Source organism: Phaethon aethereus (assembly GCF_964289735.1).
Source record: "Phaethon aethereus genome assembly, chromosome: 10".
Classification (NCBI taxonomy): Eukaryota; Metazoa; Chordata; class Aves; order Phaethontiformes; family Phaethontidae; genus Phaethon; species Phaethon aethereus.
The window spans coordinates 1,918,208-1,933,728 of NC_138586.1; the positions used below are offsets into that span (position 1 = coordinate 1,918,208).

Genomic DNA, 15,521 nt, shown 5'->3' on the forward strand with positions numbered 1-15,521 from the left:
AATTGGGAAGGAGGGATCAAAGAGAAAAAGGGGAATGCATGCTTTGTTTTGCTTTGCTAAAGCAACAGATACGGAGGGGTTGAGTTTTCCTTTGATTTCTCTAGAAATTTTATTTTGGCTTTTTTTTTTATTTCGTGTGTGTGTGTATATAGATGTATATATACATAATTTTTGGTAACGTATGTAAGAAAAATCTTTGCCCACCTCAAGGATAACAAGATTTTGAGATGGGTTGTTTTGCGTGACTTTATTTATATTGATTTTCTTGAAAATGAAGTGCTAAGTTGTGTATTATAGGCTTGCTGAAAAGGTGTCCACTAGTTAGAGGTCCTTCTGTTGAAAGATGTCTAGACCAAAATTGCAATGTTTACAGCTTGGAAGCAGAGCTGGCTGGGTCGGTTGAGTGTCAGTGCATGAAGTTTAGAGAGAATATGAAGGGAATGCCTGAAAAGAGTAATGTCTTTTCCTCTTGAAAATATGTCTCGGTACTGTGTTTCTGTTAGAAATCTTAAGGATTTTTTTATATATTATTTTCCCCTCTGGAAAAATTGGAATTGCTCAAAACAAAACAAAACAAAATATCACAGTTTGAAAATATTTATGTCTCTTACTAGCATTCACTGGAATTATATTGCCTTGATAATTTAACTAGTTCGTGCTAATTCCAGCTGTCTGTTACTGATCTGTTGTCTTCTACTAATCAGGCCAAAAAACCCCCGAAAACATGTAACTGATTCATAAAGACATAGCTGGAGCTTATAGATGGAAACATATAGTTATTTCCATGTGAGAGTCTGTCTGCTGCAAGTTAAATGCAAAGCTGGGCTTACGAGCTGATTTCTTTTTGGCTGGTGGCATGATCGGAAATTGAGTTAAATGTTGCAAATCTGGCACTTTCAAAGTGGCTTTAGCTGTAAATAGAAAAAAAAAAAAATTTCTCTGAGTCCTGGGGTGGTAAGTCAGCTCCCAAAGCTGACAAGAAGTGGTTAGTGGCAATAGCCCGTTTTAATGGGTAGAAAAGCCAAGACCCAGTGATAAAAGCTCAGCGAAGATGCTCTGGTGCGTGCTGGCTCTGTTTCCCTCCACTTGTAGCTATCTGTGCAAGAAGTATTGGCTTCATTTCATAAGAGACTGAGTGAATCTTCTTTTTATTAAAAAAACCCACAAATTATCCTGAGGATGGTTTGGGTTGTTAAACAGCTCAAATTTGCTTTATTTTCCTGTTAGCTATAATATGTCATTAGTTCTATAGCTTGCAGAATCTCCTGGAAATATGTAATAAATAAGCAAAGATCACCATGGAAAGGGAATCAATCAAACAGCAGCCAAAATAATCCTTTCAGCGAAACAGTTTTCAGTGACATAGTGATTTGGAGGAGTAAGGGTGGAAGAATGAGAAAAAAACCAAAACCGGAAACAAAACAGCGAGTTAAAAATGGGGTGCAACTGTGTCTGAATGTTTATTTTCCACAAGGTTAGCTCTCTGGCATGAAGGTTTACCTTTCAATAAGATTTCTGTGAGGAATGCTTGGTACCTGATGTGGTTTTCCAGTGCGTGCGAAGTGCATTCCTCGAGCCGGAGCTTGTACTTCTCGGGTGATGTTCGGGAGGCGCGCGTTGTTACCGCCTATGTTACCGCACGCGCGGGAGCTGCCGCGTCCGGTCGCCAATTCCCGCGAGCCCCTTCTGGTTCCATCGGTGGGGTCGTGTGTTGCGGGGGGATCGCCGGCCGGCGGGGTGCATGGGGAGGACGAGGCTGTCGTGCATGCTCAGCTACTGGGGGAGTTATTGCTGGGAGCTTATTTTTTTCCATTGTGGAACATGCTTGAGAGAATTACTGTAATTTTGTTACAACTTTCTCGCCTTTTATTCTCCCAAAGGCTGATGGAGTCAAAGAAAGCAATTTTATGCAGAGCAATATGAATGTGAAAGTTGGCAGCAGAAAACTTTGTTATTGTAGCAGCACCGTTCTTGTTATATCGGGCTTCCCGTTGGACTTTTGGGGGAAAGAGAGGAAATAAGCCTAAAAACTGAGCAAGGGCTGAGGTTCCTGCTTGTTTAATTTGATCCCTGTTTCCCACCCTCAGTCCTCCATGGCCACCTTCTCACACAGGCCTTGAGCCACCCGCCCCAGCCCCATTTTTGTAGTTTTGCACCTGCAATTTTGCATGTTCCAAGCCTGCAGTGGAGCCTCAAACTGCCTGGTCTGCGGGAGCAATTAGTTAGTTAAACAACTCCATCCTGCCGTACTTGGCAGGAGCAGCTCAATCCGTGACAGTCTGCATTAGCAGCTTTTTGGGGTGACAGCGTTCCTAGTTGCTTGCAGTAGATCCCCTGTACTCGTAAGTGACTGCGCTTGCAAAATTCAGGGTGTAATTTGCACACTGTAAAATACCAACATGTAGCGGAGCTTTACTTCTCCCTAAGCTCCGTGGGACGATTTGGGTCACGCGCGTGGCTGGTCATGGTCGGGTTCCTGGGGGTAGTTTGGCTCTGTAATTCCCCCCTTCTTTGTGGACGTTGAGTTCTTCATGTTCCTGGGGATGCTCAAGCCCAGGGATGGGGAAGAGAGATCATTCCTTTAAATAAATCAAAGCACTGGCCCCCCGGAAAATATGGCCCCAAAGAAAAAATATTCATTTGTATGCAAATAGCATATTTATAATGCATAAAATCTCTTTCATTGATTGCTCCTGTGTATTTGCTAAGGCTGGGTGATGGGAGACCTGCCTTGCTGTTTGTCTGCTTAAGCAGGATTCAGTGTTGTTTGCCACAGGATTCATGAAAATGCCTCTGACTGTATCATAGCAACCCTGTTTCACACCGTCCACAAAAAGTCCACTCCTCCTGAGCGGCAATCGCTGTCTTAAAGATTCAGGCACCCTTCTCGCCATGGGGAAAGGCTGCGTTTCTCCCTCCTCGGATGCTTCAAAAAAAGCATACGTGTCAGGATGATCCCTGCTAGTCCAGCGTTCACTGTGATTTTAATGCTCTTTCCTTAAGGCTAATAAGAGGGCTTCCCTTCTCTCTTTTAAAGGCTTCCTCCCCCTCTCTGGATATTTCCCACCTCTGTTTTAAACCTCACATGACAAGTTAAAAGGGGGACGGGACAGCTCAGAGGTCTCTGACGTGATGGCTCTTTGCTGTCCTGCCATTTGGATTTTCCCCCGGGATGGCAGCAGCACAGCACTTGCTTATGCTTTATAGTGAATGAAGATCTGCCCAGATTCGAGCCCTTCTGTGGGAATGCAGAGGTGCTTTCTCATCCCGTAGATGAATGTTGTTAAGAGCTGCATGTTCACCTGACTCCTGCCCCCATCTGTTTGCATAATGTGGTTATATTTCTTTTTGGATCAGGTATTCAGTACACAGCCCAACTGCTGTGTATAATGTCTGAAGGAAAATTGCCAAAAATCCATGTAAGTTTTTGTTTGGTTTTGTTTTAATTTGTGAATAGAATCCCTCTTCTGTATTGTTCACTTCATTTTGCTGTTGTGCTTTGATTTCTGTGTTCAATGAATGCTGGTATTGATGGGAGATCCGGTGCTCTTTGTGTACGGTGCTTGCTTGCATGTATGTATGTATTATGCCTGTATTGGTATGTGCTATATATTGTTAATAATGCATCTGTGTCAGTGAGAGGGGGGGTCTGTATTTTGCATTCGCAATGTGTATCTTTCTCAACTGGGTGTGATGATGGTGTTCAATGAGTATCTCCCAGTGAGATGTTATGAGAGCTATTCTGATAAAATGCAGGGATTTGCCTCTTATAATGAGGAATCTCCAAAGACTAGAAGTTAGGAAGCTTGAGGAAAACTCCCTGATGTTGATAATTGTGTAATAATTGTCCTGTTGTGAAGAGGATGTTTGTTCAGGGATTGCAGCGGTGGCAGAGTCCTGGCTTTGCCACTGATTCTGTATGGCCTTGGGCACGTTCCTTCGGTGCCATGTGACTCCTCTTTCCCAGTTGTAGGAAAGGAATATTACCCATTACCCAAGTGTAGCCAAGACCGATCGACTCCTGTTTCTTCCCTTTCTGCAGTGTCCTGTAGCTGCAAAGCGTTGTTCTGGTCAGGCGGCAGGGTATGGCTGTACAGGTGGACGTGTGTGTGCCCATGTTGACCCAACTATCCGTAGCTGGGTTTTGCCTGTTGGAACTGTTGGAGATGACGAGCTGTACTGATTTATGCTTCTCACTAAAAATAGAGGCTCCTGGAGGAAGAGCTGCTGGAGGAACCATGACTTTTTTGTTTTGTTTTGTTTTGTTTTATTGGTTATGGTTGAATTTTTTTCCTGAATGAAAATGAGTCTTAATCTACAAGAGCCCACAGATGGCCTCTAACCCTGCTGTCCTACTCACCAGCAAAGGACCATGCAGCCTCGACTGATTATTCTCACTCTTTGTAGAGTATTGCTCCCACATTGTCGGAAACATCACGCTGACGATGTGTTCACTAAGACAGGGCAAGAAGCCCTCAGAGCTCTCCTGTTGATGAATGTGTTGGGCAGACCTGAAAGCTTTACCACCCAAATTGAAGAGGGCCTTAGGGGGTGAAGGAGCACTTGCGTGATTTAAAGAATCAGGTCTGGATTTCAGCTGACTCTGGTTTATTCATACAGAAAATGTCATAGGAGCGTGCTCCTTCGGGGAGCTACCCCTGCTTCCATCACAGAGCCAGGGAAACTGAGGCACGTGGCGGTCCCAGAGCAGCGTGTGGTGGGGCGGGGTTAGTAGCGGAGGGTCTGCCGGGGTCTGCCGGTCGCTCTGCCCGCTTAGCTGTGCTGCCTCCTCCTCATCCTCGGTGGAGCAGGGTGCGCAAGCGTGCCGCTTGGTTTCTGGCTCGTACGTTTTTATTTGAACCTTGCCATTTGGAAGTGACAGAGGGACAGCCTTCTGCTGGGGAGCCGTGGAGTGAGCTGCTTGCAGAAGGGTCTCTTTTAGGGGATTTCGGCGCTCCCAGCATAGCAGACAAGTCTGTCCGTGCCCATGTGCAAGGTCCCATGTGGTTTAGCGCTTGCCCCTTCTTTCACATCAGCTCAGACATATAGAACTGTGTGAGCGGGCAGGCAGGAACAACCACAAAACCACGGGTGCAATGCAAAGAGTAAATTCATTTGCGTTACCTTGCCAACCGGGGGATCCCCGAAGCAGCACCGGGCAGAGGCACAGAGGCGGGGACGCCGGCACCGCCGAGCTCGGTCCGTGCTGGAGGATCACCGAACCTGCTGTTTTCGCCTGTATTTCAGGGATTCGCGCAGGCGTGGTTTACCGCTGTGCTTTGATCTTTCCCACGGCAGGGCAGGAATCTCAAGCACGTTCGATAGCGTGCCTCTAAGTCTATCACAGGCCTGTGTCATCGAAACACAGGTGTTCTACCTGTCCAACACACACGGCTAAACAACAATTAGTATGATATGTGTGCTTTTCTACACCTCGGCTGCGGGTCACTTGAGCGTGTTTATAATCCTCCTCACCAATCTTCCCTTATTTTCCCAGAATAACATGACGTACAGACTGCTGGCAACAATTGTGTTTCTATTTTAGGCAGCATCTCTGACTAAGTAAAGCATGGGCTACGCTGCAAGCCACTTTGTGATCTTGCTTAAGTCTCTGAGGGATGAACTGTTTCTCTAGCCCTGTTGCCTTCCTCTAGGATGACCAGGACTTGCAAAGCACACAGTCGTAGCTCCGACGGGTGCTCGGGTGAGAGCAGGCAGCCCTGCCGTGGCAGCGCTACGGCCACGGAGGTGACGCAGTCTCAATAGGTGGCATCACCCCATCGCCTCAGCGTGGGGTAAGGCAGCCTGGCCCTTTCCTTTCCCCCCCCCCCTTTTTTTTTTTGATAAAACACAAAGTTAATTTCTGAGTGATTTATGGTTATTAAATTATCTTAGTGCCCCACCACAAGCACGGGCAGTTGTGTGCTCCAGCATCCTTTCCTTCTCGAGCTAAGCTGCTGCGCCGCGTTGCTGCCATGCCACGGCGTGCCCCGGGGAGGTCTGCGTTTTGCTGTGGGGCCAGCGGGGGCTGTCGATGGAGTGGCCCTTCCCGCTTTGTGTCCGGTGCGGAAAGCAGCGTGCCCGACTCTCCTGTTGCCTCTCAAGATGGTGGCCTCTGTCCCCACATCTGCTTCCCCACCTGCCTCCTGTGGTGACCTTTGTGGCGCATGTCCTGCCTGGAACGACGAGGATAATTGTCATCGGGTTTGCCACATGGGCAGGGAGGGACCTGAGCATCCTGGATGCGGCCTGTGCCACATCTTCCTGCGTCTCGGCTTCCCCAGCCATCACGTAAAATGCCCTGGATGTTGCTGAACATCATCGGTTCCCTCTCGACGCTCAGGATGCTTGCCCCGGGAGCGTGTGTTTCTGAAGGGTTAAGCTTCTCCTGGTGCCAGTTCCTGGGTCTGTGAGCCACTCTAAGGGAGCTCAGGGCTCACGGCTGTGGCTGCCGTCGCAGCTCACGCCCAAAAGATGCCGGGAGAGCAATCAGCTGAACCACGAGGATTTTGAAAGTAGCAAAGATCCTAACTGTGTAGGGAGTGTTTCTTATAACAGAAGAAATGCAATATGGCCTCAGTTACACATATACAAACGTAAAGAAATAACTTAAGGATCAATCTTTTACCGTGATAAGCAGTGGGCTAATTTGCTGGGCGTATCTGTAGAAAAGTTTTGTCAAGTAAAATTGTTCCATTTGAAAAAAAACATCAGGCTCTTGCTGGCATTATCAGAAATAATTTTTTTTCAAAGGGTTTCTATGGCCACGTTCCCCGTGCTATTTCTGATGCTTCCACTCTTCTGTATTGTATTCAGTATATCTGACAAGGTTTTCTTAGTAGGTTGTGCACTGAAGTTTCTTCTCTGATACCAAATTCAGGGAAGGCTTGTTATCTAAAATTCTTTCTTCCTGGCTTGATAAGGTGCTGATTAATTTTATGCAACTCTCTCTCCTTATCTAGTTGAGCTTCAGTCAGTTTTAGTGTAATCTTGGGGAAGTGCGATCAATCTTGAATGTTTGTTTTTAAGGTTTATTCCAAAGCCTTTTAGACTTGCTGGATGTTTGGTCTTTTGTGAAAGTCTATGAGAATTAAGTTAAAAAGAAAAAATTGCAGAACAGGTTTGAAATCCAGATGAAAGGTTTAAAAGTTTCTGTAAAACAAGAAAGAGCATCCTTTAAATGGCAGTTGACTCTGATGTAGTTTTATGTATTAAATTAGAATTTTATTACTCTAGTGTTGTACATATGCAAAGCTGGATGCATAAAGCAGAGAATACTAATGGTGCTCATATGTAGGAATATAGGAATGCATGTACCTATCTGATACAGGAGTGAAGGAGAGGGACTATTCCCTCTCCATAGGTATGTATAAAGTAAGGAGGGGTCAGGAGCAGCTTGACGTGTCTCGGGATACGAGATAGACCATCGAGAAGGGCTGTGGGGGCACAGGGTGCTGTACTGGGGAACCGCCTCCCGCCTTTGCTGAAACGCACAGGCAAGAGGAGGGGACGGTGCCAGGCAGAGGGTCGCGTCTGTGCGGTGCAGCCATCTCGCTCGCAGCGAGGAGGGGGCTCGCCGGGGCCGCGGGCAGCTCCCACCCCTGCCAGGCAGCGGCACCCGTGCTGGGGTGGTGAGGAAGCTCAGCTGTCATCGGTGGAGAGCATCTGCCTTCATTTCGTGATCAGGATTTGACATCTGGATAGGTTTTCAGTCTCCTCTGGTCCAAGGTACATGAATCTCTCATCTGATGCCCAGCAGCAGATCGATCCCATCTCCTGGACACTGAGGGTTTTGCTGAAGCGTCTAAAAGTCCTTCCTAAAGAATTAAAAGTACACACATGCGCAGAGTGCAGAAACTAAACCGCACAAACCTGCAGGCTCGGAACAAACATGCTTAAGACTAACCGTCTGCCTTATAAGTCTTCAACCAGGAGAAGCCTGGCTGCTTCGGTGCATACCTGGAGCCTGGGAAATGTATTCCCAGGCCTTAACAGGATCGAGACCCCAGATTGAAGGAATTTAGAAAGCACTGGCTTTGCACCCCCGCTGCACCCAGGACCCGCTGCAGGAGTGGGTGCTGACGAGCCAGGTGCTGGTGTCATCCGCGCTGAGACGGGACGGCACTCAGCCTGCTGCCATTTGCAAACGGTCACAGTGGCCCCAACTGTCACAAAAGCCGTTTCTCCAGCTCAATTCTAAGCTCAGTATGAGACCGTGTCTAGTCCCCAGAGCCCAGGTCTGGCTGGAGGTTGTAGACAGCGCGTTCCCAGTGCTTCTTATCTTGCCGTCTCCCGATTTCTTGTTCTCCTCCCACGCTCCCCGTGTTAAACAGTTGCTGTGTTTTGCCCCAGAAAATGGTGATGGTTTAATCTATCTCCAGTGTGTGTTTTCAGAACAGATGCCAGGCTGTCCCTCTCTCTTGTCTTCGCACGCAGCAGCGTGCATATGTGTGCATGTGTGTGCAGACGTTTGTGCATCTTGGTATATATTTCTTTTTACATGTGCAGGGAAACATGTAGATTAAAACACATGTGCCTATGTTTTCCTTCCCAGATATATTTTGGAAAATATGAGTCAGCAGCAGGCAAGAACACATTACATAATCTCTGGGAGTGAAGAAAACCTTGCAGTTTATTAGGAGGCAGGCTTTCTGCAAGCAGCATTTTTTAATGTTGTTTTGTTACCACACATTGGTGTGCGTGCCTCTCGGTGAAGCGCCCTTATTTCCATCGTACGCAGTTGTGTCCAATGCAGAAATGTAGTCCCGGTAGCCTTGGGTTTTGTTGTATTTTTAAACCCCACAGTAACAATAGCAGAGTCTCAGGGCTGTAATGATGATAACGACTTTTCTTCTCTTCCTTAACATGTTTTCCTGCAAAGACGCTGCGATTTTCCTTTTTGGTTCCCCCCACTCCCCACCTCCTGCTGTTTTCTATAAAATCTCAGCGCTGAGAGAAATCGCACATGAGTGCAGCTGGAAATAAATGTTGCCCCCTCCGCCTCCCCTCTGCTCACGGCCACCCACCTCCACTGCCTACGCCCAAATGGGAGAGTGAAGTCAACATCCACTTTTAGCCCTCGTCTCCTGCTCTTGCACGGCTCTCCCCGCGAGCTCATTTCCAGCGCCTTGCAGAGCGCGGTGGCTGTGCCTGCTGTACGCGCAGAGGGTGAAATTCGGAGGAGGTTGAACACCATTTTAATGGCTTCTGCAGCCATAAGAGCACTTGTCTGGTCCCATCCGCGGTCGTGCTATCATATGCCTTAACATAAGGGGACGAGAGAGGACATGCGGTTTTCTTCTTGTTCGCTAAGCATTGCGGGGAGGGGGGAGCATCATGAATTATGGAGAGACAGAGGAGCGCAAACAAAACACCAAGTAAGATGGATCTGTTTCAAGTCAGACAGCAGTAACATCAGGGCTTTGAATCCTACATCCCAAGCTACAACGGGTGTTGTGAGTCGCGGGGGACAGGAAGCAGTGGGCACAGAGCAGAGCACGGCGGTTGGGTGCTCTTATCCTCTCGACAGTGCCGTATCTCAGTTTCTCCTTCTCTAATGCCAAGCTTAATTCCAGGTTGTTCAGTCAAATCCCTGCATTTCTGAAGGATGCTTCAAAAGCCTAGAATGAGAATGAGCACTGGCAGAGTTAAAGGAAATAAAGAAAAGGACTTGTTTGTTTGTTTTTAATTTGCCCAATAAAATGGAAAGGTTTTGAACTGCTTTCATCTGCCAGGGCGCTGCGAACACTTCTGCTGCGACTAAGCTAGTGGTTGCGTTTCAAGCAAAGGGAAAGCTCTGTTGTGGTTTTAAAATACCAAAGCCTTCTCAAGGAGGCAGTAAATTGCCATGCTGGCTGAAACCAGGAGTGCAAGTAGCCCCGTGCCCTGTCTGGGACAGTGTCTGAGAGACGCGCTGTAGAGAAAATTGAGAGAGACACAGTAATTGATGGTGACAGAATAACCTGTTTATCCACAGCACTTTGTCTTCACCCCCATTAGCTCGTGGGTTTCTGATACTTGGAGACAAGAGAATTTAAGTCTTCTGTATTTTTAAAACCACAACAATCTCTGCTATAACCAGGAAATTCTCATGAGCTCAGCGGAGGGGATGTGCTCTTCAGTCCACCATCCATCAGGGCTCTCCATATTTTATTCACAAGCCTGGTTTGAGCTATGTGTGTCTGCACAGTGTTAGGAACAGTTGGGGAAGGATAGGGTGCTCCTGGGTCTGGGGTTCGGGGGAACTGCCCCTGTTTCCAGCCTATCTACAGCCCCATGGGTGATGCTGCAGAGGCCATTTCATCTTTCTACATCTTTGTTTCTCTTTCTGTAAAACGTGCAGAGGGAAATTGCCCTTTCCTGTTAAATGGTTTGACAGCTGAGGATGAAAAGTATTGTATTTAAGGCAGATGGGATTATAGCAGACCGAGGACTGCTAAAAAATGCCACTCTGCCCTTTGCAGGCCAAGAGGAGAGAGGGAGATAGGTTTTGCAGGGGGGCTCTGGCCGACCACAGCTCCTGGCCGGGCTGTTCCCTCCTTTAGTTAAAAAGCAATGTCTTGAATTCCACCTGAGATCCCAGCAGGGACGAGATGCCAAATGATGTCAGCAGGGTTCCACCAAAGATTCATTTGGCCTCAAATATTTTGCATGTGCAACGTCAGATTGCATCCTTATTATTTTAACTGTTTTAAATAGCATTCAGCTAGATAAGGTCTCTATGCCTCTTTAGAGCCTTCAATCATTGCTCATTAATAATACAGTTGCTCTCTGTTATTAATTGATCTAAATTAGGCTTTTTTGTTTCTCTAAACTTTTTGTGGTGTTTCTGTGCAGCTAAGAAATTAATCTGCATTAAGTAGAAACACCTAAGTGAAAACAGTAGCTTCGCAGTAGTAGCTTTTCAGTCTTTCATGGTGTAAGCTCCAGGGCAGAACTATTCAGGGTAACCAATAATTGTCATCTTACAGCCAGTAATAAGCTATAGGAGAGGCTCACGGTGCACAAAGGAGTGGCACAAAAAGAGACCCAAGGCAGCCCAGCCCTGCTCTGGATGGTGGGATCCCTCTGGAGGTGCTGTCTCCTAGAGACGTGCTGTTCTCTGAGTGACAGGAGCTCACATCTTGCTTCCCAGATCTTTCCTTTTAGAGCTTCTGTGTTTGGCCATCCTCTCCCCAAAAGGGAGGTTGTTCCCTGGGGCATGTTCCCTCCTGTTTTGTCAAACCTGGCAGGAAATGTCTGTAGTGGCTAGTCTCAGATGGTCACAAAAGACTTCCACTCGTTCCTTTGAACAGTTGTCCCACAGCTGAAAACATCTCACTGTCACTAGCAGTGGTTTTAGGTTTCTTTTATTTCCCTTTTTTCCTTTCTGTTTCTGCTGCAGACAGTTTTACCTTTGCAGGGTGTTTTCCAAATCAGGTTGAAAGTCAAGCAATAATAGCAATACTTGACATTCTTCCTTCCAGCATCTTAAAAACGTTTTCTGAAGTTGGGTTACTTAAATACATTTCTGCTATATAAATACTTGAGTACTTTTTCTATTTTAAATTGGAAATGGGTGCATAAAAACCCTCAAAAGTGAAATGGAAGATCAAAGGCCTGGGACTACTAGCAGTTTTCTCTGAGACAAAGAGCTCAAGAGTAAGGTTGTGTAGGATAAGTGCAAAGGGATTGCTATGCTGATAAGAGCCCAATGCATCTGTAAAACTCAACTCTCATGCTGTTGAGGGCTGGGCTTGGTGTCTGACATTCCTGCTGCTGGCCTGGCTGGAAATCCCATGTTTTATCGTCTTGGTTTTTTATCCACGCCTGTGAAGCATTGGCCAGCAAATGGCTAGAGTGGGGCTGATGGTAGCACTACACTTTGCAGTGGTAGCTGGATTTGCTTCACAAGCTTTTCAGAAAAGCAAAGCTGTTTTCCCCTCATCCATCCTTCCTCACCGTTCTCCCTCCCTCCCTCCCTGTGGCTTATGAGCAGGAATCAGGACAATAGATGGAAATGTATGTCCTGGAGGCATGCAACAAGGGCATCCTGAGGGTTCAGGGCAGCTCACAAAACAGTTGCCTCTGATAAAAGCTCAGAGGTTTCCGTGAGTTTTCTCAGCAGCCATAGTCAGTGCTCGCAGTGGGTATTTTCCCTGCTGACCAGCTATTCATTGGGAAATGTTACAAGGCTGTGTAAGCCACCGACAGCATAATTCTTGTAGTAATAAAACATAAAAATGGATGCAGAGCACTTTGGCCAGAAGAAGAGTGGAAAGGAAAAGATAAAATCCAAGGACTGGCTGTTGAAATGCAAAAGGATCTAGAAAGCAATGACACAAAAATAAAATCTGAAACGGAAATGAGTAATGTTTTTACAGCATTGTATAACTCATTTTAATTGCAATCCATCTAGAAATCTATTTGAGGCAAGAAATCAATTCAGAATTGTAGAGCAAAGCATTGGTCTTCCAGATGTTTGCAGCTTTCTGGATTGTTATTTTCAGCTTCCTTCCACAGTTTATTTGAATTCCTTCTTCCTTGCAGTGGCCATGGAAAGACTCCCCCCTGGCTGTGGGACAGTGAGTGGAGTGTCCTGTGGCTTTCTGCTCTGAACTTTCCCTCTTGTCTCTTGAGAAACACCATGAAGTGGTTGTACTGGTGAGCACGGGGGGTTGGAAGGTGGAAGCCCCAAGGTTTCTATAGGATAACGCCGCTTTGTAGAGGACCACGCTATGTCTTCCAGGCTAGACTGAGGTGGTCAGGATGGACTGTTGCCCACACGCAGGGAGGTCCTGTTTTCTCTAGAGTGTTAGAGCTGGGGCCATACTGTGCTATTTACTCGGATCACCTCTTTTAAACACATCAGATCATACAACGTAGACATTATAGCTGCCTAATGATCAAGTATTTATCTTTCACCATGTATATTCTGAGCCTGCTTAAGGGACTGGTTGAAGTCCATCAATGTCAAAGGCTTCCGGTATCTGGCTGGGTATGGTACATTTGTCTTGGCAGAATTAAGTCCAGAATCTAACAGACGTCATCAGTGTCATTCCCAGCAGTCTCCTGAAAGGCCAGTGTGGTGCACCTGACATTTCTTTTGTATTTGGTGGCATTTGTGAAGGAGATTTTACCTTGTTTCTTGTCCATCTGGAGTGTTCAGGGCTGCTGACAGTGATTTGCATTGAATCCGGTTCTTCGCCAGCGCCACGCAGAGACTAAAGCAGTGGTGTGTCCAGGCAGAGCTCAGCTCTGCTGCCAAGCCACCCTGTCGCACGGGACAAGCATCCCTCTCCTCCTGGGATGTAGGCTCTGCTTCGCTCTGCCTGTCGTGGGCTTTTGTGAGCTGTTGCTGACCCAAGCTCAGAACTACTTTGGGTTGTGCAGCTTGCTGACTAAGTGCCTCTGCTTTGTTTGTCGGGGACTCAAGGAGCTAACCACTCGCTGGCTGCTTCCAGAATGTCCCTTCAGACTTGGCCTCCTCCTGCCCCTCGTACTGCTGAGGTGCCGTCCTGGGAGCTGGCCTCAAGCGCTGGGGCAGGAAGCAAGCAACCTAGGAGAGAAGCCAGGCTCCTCGCAGATCAGACATCTGTTTGGAAATCAGGTTTGCAGACAGGTCAGAATTTGACAGAGGGATCCAAGGCAACAGGAGGCTTTCCTGACAGCCAGACACTTAGGAAGATTTCCCAGCAGAATGGCCCAAAACACAAGCAGTCAGCTCCAGATATGCAATGTCTCCTCTGACCTTCCTCCTCGCTTCCAGGTGTGTCCCCCTCACCTTGTCTGTCTGGGACTGTCCTTACATGCCCAGCAGAAATGTATCTGTCACCACTCCATCCCATCTGGGGAATGGTGGTGCTACACACCGTTACTTAGCGGGAGCTGTGCTGACCTCCCCGCCCGGGCAAGGAGGACACTTCCCCCGTGGGACAGCAGAGCGCGGTTTGGCTGATGAGTCTTTTCACATTAGTGATAGATGCAGTCTCTAGTCCTTCTTTCTGCTGACGGGGTATTAAATGCATTCACGTTTAAGTTACTGGCTTAGAGCAACAGAGAGAAATGGAAAGAGGGTTTGCAGGAGGTTTACCAAGTTGCGATGAATCTGAAGAGACTGTATTGCAGAGAAACTGTCCGTAGTCTGAGAAGGAGGTGAGGAAAGGGGAGAAGCAGGCTTTTCCAAATCGAGAGAGTGCAGTTGAAAGAGGGAGAAGGTAAAACTAAGTATAGAGGAGTGGTGTTATAAAGGGAAAACTGGGGCTGGAGATCAGCATGAATTAGAACATGCAGAAAATGTAAACCGCTAGGGCATGGATTTGTATTTCTGGAAAATAACTGAAGTACCTTCACATGGGACAGTTCTGATGAGACTGGAGAAAATACTGGAACAGGTACTCAAGGGGACAGTTGTCTTTGGCTTTGAGCAGAACAGATGATCCAAATATGTTTGTTCGAGCACAGAGCCGCCTGAATTGCAAGGAGCACTGCATTTCCTCATGTGCAGGCAGCTCTGGGCAGCACAGCTTAATGAAGGGGCAGCACCAGCAGGATTTGCACAAAATAGAGTTTATTCTAATGATAACTGCAGAGAGGAGCAGCAGACCTCCCAAGGACAGATGGATTCACGAGTAGAAGGACTCTGGAAATGGGCTGTTGGTAACACTGGAGCAGAGAGGAAAGGAATATTTTATTATTATTAGCTGGAGTGGATTCAAGCCTTAAACAGATGGTAGGATTTGCCGGTTTGGCTGTGCTAGAAAGCTGGGCGTTGGAGACTTGCAAGCCGGTCAGTCCCATCCGTCACTCTGGCTACGGAGACCTGTGTCCACCAATGCTTCGTGAACCTGAAAAGACTGGTCAAGTAAAAGGGCAAGGTTTGGTCTTGGTGGCGATGCTGGTGTAGACGGTGGTTATAGGTGCTAGGAGCTTATGCTGCAAATAAGACTTGGTTTTGGCACCAGTCCTAAAGAAGAAGAAACAAATAAGTGCATATTTCATACGCTCGAATCAGTGTTTTGATTACTGATTTTGAAAGATTGGTAGAGGTGGATTTGGCTGTAGGAAAAGGATTTATCTTGGCAGTTCAATAGCCTGTTCCAAACCTTCCTGATCCCTATAGCGTAGTCAGAAGTCCCCTGGATGACCTTAGAAAGCACAGGCAGTATTTGGTCAGCTGGAGAGCTAGAGAGACAGGACTATAGAGTCTTATCTGTGTCCAGCAGCCTCAATATCTTGTTTTTAAGAAGGGTCCTCTATTCCTTTCCAAGAGCATCAGGTTCTTCTTTGAACAAAAAAGAAAAGCCTTAATTCTTAAATAATTCTGTCCTGTCCTGTGCTACTTATTCGTAAACTCTCCCTACTTTATGCTGATGCATAAATACAGAACAGACTTTTCCCCCCATTTTCTTTACCTGCAGTAGCACCAGCCATTTTAAACCTGTGAGCTGAAACTCCAGGGTTCTTGCAAATCCTAATGGACCTAATAGTGGGAGAACAATGGGAAGAGATTCTGGGAGTCTGTAAAATGAGCTCAAGACCTT

General features: G+C 46.9%; 1 protein-coding gene across 3 annotated transcripts in view; it reads left to right on the forward strand.

Annotated features, from left to right (window-relative positions):
• ARHGEF9 (Cdc42 guanine nucleotide exchange factor 9) overlaps positions 1 to 15,521 on the forward strand; it is a 130,486-nt gene that overhangs the window by 15,839 nt on the left and 99,126 nt on the right. The window lies entirely within an intron of this gene.